Source organism: Cupressus sempervirens, chromosome 5 (genome assembly GCF_028749045.1).
Source record: "Cupressus sempervirens isolate cs-2001-9-10 chromosome 5, ASM2874904v1, whole genome shotgun sequence".
Taxonomy (NCBI): Eukaryota; Viridiplantae; Streptophyta; class Pinopsida; order Cupressales; family Cupressaceae; genus Cupressus; species Cupressus sempervirens.
The window spans coordinates 873,965,419-873,972,312 of NC_143122.1; the positions used below are offsets into that span (position 1 = coordinate 873,965,419).

Sequence of the window (6,894 nt, forward strand, 5' to 3'; positions counted from 1 at the left end):
ACATTTTGACACCATTTGGAGTACTATTACACAACCCAAAATTGCCCACTTTGCTTGGTGCCTTGCCTTCCAAGGTCTTCCCCTGGGGCCTCGGGTCAAGCACATTAGGGTTCCTAATCCGAGATGCCCCTTCTGTGGTCAACCTGAGTTCTTTTTGCATATTTTCTGATTTTGCAAGCGTGCTCAAAACTATTGGCACTGGATTCATGATTTTTTCAAGCCTCTCAGGCCCGAACCATTTTCATGGCACATGATCTTGTTGGGTGATTCCCCCAGAATTCCTCAGAAATTCACTCAGATTTGACATACCTTCAGGATGGAAATTTTATTTTCTCTTTGGAAAGATAGGAATGTTGTTCTATTCACTCACAGTTTTTTGGATGTTAACATTGCTATGTACACTAAGGCATGCATTTGTAACAATCTGATTATGCAGATCCAAGTGCAAACTAATAAAGTTGCCCTAGAAGTTGCTCACTTACAAGAATTGTTAAATCATTGGGGCAATGCTCCTTGCACCATTGCCAAAATTCCTCCGGATGCCTTGGCTGATGCCTCTACACCTCGTGGCCGTCGTTCTTGCCGCCAGTCCTCAGGCCACCACTCGCACACACCGCGCTCCCAAGCTTCCTGCCACCGCTCTCCCAGTGGTGGTGGTGGCAGATGGAAGCGCCGCTCTGCTTCCCCACCCTGCGGTGGTTCTGGCTGGTCTCCGACTCCTCCCCCTAGGCCTCGGCGGGTGCCTTCTGAGAAATTTTCTCGTTTGGCTTTGGCGATTTCTCCTCCGTGGCCAGAGGTTAAGGATGCAAAGGCTGCCCCTGCTCCTGTTGCTGCTGATGATGGCTGGATTGTTCCCAATCCGCCCCACAATTCCACTGATACGTGGGGATTTCCTGATAAAGATGATCCTCCTCCCTCGGCTGGCACTATTTTGGCAGCTTGAGGTTGTTTATTCTATTTATTTTTTTATGAATAGTTGTTTCCAGCTAAGGCTGTATTTTTAAGTTCGGCTTCGACCGTGTGAACTCTTTTGCAGAGTGATCTTGTATCCTCCGGCCCCTTTTTTGTGAATTATATTCTTAGTATATTTTATTAATAAAAAAGGACTATTCATCCAAAAAAAAAAAACCAATTTAAAATCTATAATAAATTGCCCGAGGCAGCACTCTTCTCGTAGAAAGCTGTGAGAAAAACATCCATTAAAATGAGCTTTAAAATACAAAATAAAATAACACGGCGTTCAGGAGGACTCATGTGGAAAGGAGTCAAAAAACGTGAAGGTACTTTTCTACCTTCCTTTACAGCAGCAGCGTCTGCAACGACAGCATACGACAGCAATTACATCATAAAAAAATGATTATAATTAGAGACATCTCATAGTTGATGAGGCAAACACATTAGCACTTCCCTGACTGAGCAACTGAAGTTCACACGTCAAGGAAACCATCTTAATGGAGGTATTTGGCATGAAGGGCGGAGATGGGCATTATAGTTACGTCAACAATTCTTCATTGCAGATACATAATACCTTTCAATTTCTCTTACTTCTTTTTGAGTGCATCTATTTGATACAAAACACCAAGTGTGATAGACAGTCATGCTCTTCTTGGGCATTCCTTTTGGGTAAATATGTGCCTGCTACTATTTAACATTTGCATCTAAGACATAAAATCATTTGATCCTCCCTCTATAGATTTTGTCTCGGAATACCCAAATTTGAATCTAAGGCACAAAATTAATTATTTGATCCTCCCTTGATCTTGCCAAAATCATCCATACGTTTGCTTATGTTTTTTTTTACTCGAAGAGAGATTTCATGGTTCACTAAATCCTTTGACTATTTTTCCACATTAGAAGATTGAAATTCCCCTGCTTGATTTTCATGGGTTTGGGAAGCCATTTTGTTGAAATTACGGAGACAACTTAGAGTATTAATTTTGACCAACCTTTCTATAAATCCCACTTAATCAGAGCCATGAAATGATTATTGATCCATGGAATTTCTTTCTTCTATTATAGGATTCCAGGTCTTTGTCATGTCCTTGTCTTTGTTTGATCATAATTTTGTTTGGGCGAGGAAGAATGCTTGTTCCTTCATTCCTAGAAAATGGAAACCTCAGCCTTCACTTTCCTTTCTAATCTGCTAATCTCCTTTCTCTAGTTGCATCCAGCCTACTTTACTTCTTCCACCCTTGCTTGAACTATCCTTTGTGCTCCTACTTACTCTTCTCATCTAGCTACATCTTATGAGATTTCTCTTCTTAGTAGCATTAAGCTTGTGCTATGCAATTGGATTTTTTTAACAATGTATTCAATTTTCTGAAGTTGAATTATGCACATTATTTTTGGTCTTGTGTAAAAAAATGTGGAGAATCTTGAATTAGAATTATCTTCAATCAATATCCTATAACACCATATAACTGCAATTATATCTTCTTTATGTTTCTTCTTGATAATTTTCATGTTGTTGAAAGTGATTATGTTTTTAAATATGTTTGAAAATGTTTAACAAGACAGGCATTAGAATGTGTAAGATGTGGTATGTAATGGTTAATTTATTTATTTTATTTTCAACAAGTATTAATAAATACCAATGATTATTGTTAAGAAAGCTTAATGGGTGAAAATTATTTTCATTTGTCTAATAAGATTTATTTTGTAAGATGCTAAGGACCTTTTCAAACAACCTTACAATAGCATTGGTGGTTCAAAGTTCTAAATAGGTTAGATATTATGCTATGCATTTCATACTAAGAAGCTTCTTCTCATGTGATGAAATCATTGAATATTATCAAATCAAATAATTATCAATGTTTAGAAAGCATTTAAACTATTTCACTATATTAAACTAATAGGCACAAAATCTTATTATTTCATTTTTACTTGGAACTTTATTAATTGTCTTTACTTTGACTTCCATTGAAATAAATGCTTTAGAATAGGATAATTGAAAGAGGGTTTAATTCACTGCATGTACTTGCAAGTGTGCTAATAGATACACATACAAAATGTGAAAGATTTTTTACTATTCTAAATCATGATAGTAAATAATAAATATAAAAATCAAGGTTGTACATGTATGAATATTTAGATTCTAACTATTCTTGTTTGGGCACCTACCCTCCATCTAGAAACACCACATCAACTCACAAATTTTCCCCCTGGCAAAACGTTTAAAAAATTGGCACAAAGATTAAAATGTCTAAGTTTTGTTTCAATTTTTCATTTGCATATCAGCTAGCTGTTAATATTGATTAATAGTAAACTACTAAACTCTTTCTGATTTTCATGCAATATATCATTATATGATTTATGATTTTCTTTATATTAAAAGTTTACCTTCATTGTTAAGCATCTAAAGTTTAAACATTCAGCACATATATTATGACTCTGACTCCTATTTTAAGATTTCTTGTTTTGAAAGCTCAATGTCATGATTCATGAGTCATATTTTCATATTATTATAAAATATCAAAATTATATTTATATTTTTTTAGGTATATCCATGTATCCCAGTCCCCGATACCTGTACCCAAAATATTCTAGTATCTTTATCAGAAATATCCAAGTACAATCAAAATACTATCAATTAAAATTTTAAAGTTATATTGAAAGTACATCATAAATTTTTGTGCTCATCAAGAACCAAGGACTGAGGAATATCTGAACCTTACGAAATACCATCCCAACCTCACCCTTATATCAATGTTAGTCTTACACTCAGCCAATCTTGATCATCCCTAATAGACCCATTAAGAACCTTTAAGATCACTAATGCATAAAAAAATTAAAATTAAAAATAACACCACAACATGACCTTCAAGGGCGGAGACGGAGACGGAGATTCTTCTTATAAACAACTATTGCAGTTAGAAAACGCCCATTCAATTTCTTTTACTTATTTTCGTGTGCAGCTGTTTGATACAAAACATCCAGTTTGAAAGACAGTGTTATTGATGATCTTGTCAATTCTGTGTGGGTAAATCTCTGGCTTGTTACTGTTTAAGCTCTTCCATTTCTAGAATAAGTACCTTCTATTTTATTCTCGCGTTGCTATTATTTGATTCTACCTGAAATATTCCGAACTCTATTCATATACAAGCTGAATCGGGGTTTACGAAATTTGCTGGTACAGCTGAAGATTATTCAAGCTTTGAAACCGATTCTGGAGCGCAGCATGTACGATAATATGAGATTGAAGTTTAGTAGGGGAGACACATTTAGAGTAGCAGATTTCGGGTGTGGAACTGGGCGAAATACACTTGTGGTAGCAGACACCATTGTCAAAGCTCTGCAATCCTCGCTTGGATCAGAACATGAAATGCCTGAATTTGAAGTTTATTTCACTGACCTTCCCTCAAATGACTTCAATCTGCTGTTTCGAATGTTGCCTCCCGCAAGATCTTACTTCGCATCGGCTGTGTGTGGATCACATTTTAGACGTCTCTTTCCACAGAAAAGTTTGCATTTCTGTCATTCTTCTACCAGTCTCCACTGGATTTCACAGGTGAGCAATAAAAGTTATGATTTCTCAATAGATGGGTACACAATGTTTTATTTGGTGTAGAGGAGCCATAAAATGTTTTAATATTGTAGAGAAGTGATATGATACATAAGATGTAAAGTGCAGGTTCCAGAGAGTGTTCAACAAGAAAAGGTCTCATCGTGTGTATGTTTCGAGTGATTGTGAGGAGGAAGTGGGGGCTGCGTATCTACAACAGTTTAACAAGGACTTGTCAGCGTTTCTAAATGCCCGAGCAAGAGAGATGGTTGATGGGGGATGTATGTTCATATCTCTGGTGGGTCATATAAAGGACGAGCAAGGTGCATTAGGATATATTTCGCGGCTGCTTGAATACGCATTTGAGGAACTTGTAAATGAGGTTTATATCATGCATCCCCTCTCTCTCTCTCTCTTTGTATAAGTCTGCTTTCACTATAATAATCGAGATTTTAATTGGCAGGGTACTATTGAGAAAGAGAGAGTGGAATCGTTCTATATGCCCTGGTTTGGTCCAAGTTTAGAGGAAGTGGAGAGTATTGTGAAGAGAGAGGGATCCTTTGAAATAGGGAGTATGAGGATCATATGAGGAATTTTAGGATATCCAATGGTACAACTGAAAAGAGGGGAAGAGGAAATGTTTGGAACACTGGTAGCAAATCAATTTAGAACAGTATTTGAGACTATTATGGAAGCTCATTTGGGAAGTGAGAGGTTGGTTCATGAATTCTTCTTAAGAATTGCCAAAAGAGCTTCTATTCATTTTGAAGAGTACGCCACTAAGGAAATAGAGTTGGTTGTTGCTTTTCTCATTAAAAAATGAGAAAACAATATATCATATCCATAAAGAGATTTGTGTTCCCTTTCCAAATGAATAATTCATAGCATTAGGTATTATATGTATATATATGTCTGTGTTCCCTCTATCTTATCATTTTTCTATGTAAAATATAACTGCATAAGACTTACATAATAAATGACTTCCAAATGAATAATTCACAGCATTAGGTATTATATGTATATATGTTTTGTTTTTTCATTCTCTAAATATATATTTCATTTATATTGCTATTAAAAATAATTGATTCAAGTTAATACTATTATTTAGCTAGTAAACATTTTTCTTTCCTTGTTAATAGGTTCACGGCGTTAAGACCCTTAAGAAAAGAGAAGCATAAAATTTGAAAACACTTTAATTTGGTCAGGGGAAACAAAATATCGACAATGCATTAAAAGGAATTTTGGATTCTTCTAAGGCTAGATGTGTAATTCAACATTGGAAGGAAGTCATTAAAAGCTAATCATTTCTTAACTATGAAATTAAAAATGAAGTGAAAATAAAAGCTCTCCTCCAAAGGCTATGCATATGCTCATAGTTGAGTAAGATGAAGGTCAAATAGAGGGAGACTCAAGGCTCCACCTTGGAAATCAATGTTGTAAGATCCAAAAGCCTCCAAGGATAAAATGAAATTCAACTATTTTTACTTGATTAAGAATAAACAATTGCATATGAAGACTACATTCCTAGACATTGTATATAGGAAGATAGCCACTAGTGCATTTTACCCTAAATTTTGACCAAAATTTTTGACTAAGTATTTTAAATGGGTTGGTTGGTCGATTTATAAAGCAAATTTTTATTTTTATTTTTATAACATGCCTGTGTTGGTCACAATTGCGACGCACACCGCGGCATAAAACAAAACAAAAAAAAGGGCAAAAATATATATCACATTTCATTTGGTGTCGATGGTTCCAGAGTATTCAAGAGAAGTGCAAGTTAATGGTATGTCCAAAGATTTGATATGGTTCCACCTGCATCAATCCAAGGGCACTTCAACTCCTTCACTTCCAGCATTTCGCTCACATGAGGGCATAGATTTTTAAAGGGGGTTCTGAAAGAGAGGACTCAACATTGTGTAGGGACCATTGTAACAGGTAAAATTTTAGTGGCATATATGATAATAGGTTTTCTTTACCACAGCATTGTGTAGGGACCATTGTAACAAGTAAAATTTTTGTGGGATATATGATAATAGGTTTTCTTTACCACAACATTGTGTAGGGGACCATTGTAATAGGTAAAATTTTAGTGGATTATGTGTTTGTGTTTGATTTGAATGGAGATGACATTGTACAAGAATATTTCGATTCTAGTGGGGAGGCAAGGTATATGGAACAAGACCTTGGGAATTTTATCCAAGTATCCATCGTTAGGTCCTCAAGATGCAGTAGAAGAGGTTATGATAGGGTTTAGGGTTCAAGGTACTATGATTAAAGCAATAAGTGTCACAGCATAATGACCATGAGCAAAATTGTTGGCAACTTCTTCCATCCAGAGTTCAGTTGCTCAAGATAAAATGGTTACTGATAGCCCCATTGTTTGATCCTTG

At 35.7% G+C, this 6,894-nt stretch overlaps 1 pseudogene; it reads left to right on the top strand.

The window, feature by feature from the left end:
• Positions 1-1,451: 1,451 nt before the first annotated feature.
• Positions 1,452-5,396, top strand: LOC149558713 (indole-3-acetate O-methyltransferase 1-like; annotated as a pseudogene).
• Positions 5,397-6,894: the final 1,498 nt, after the last annotated feature.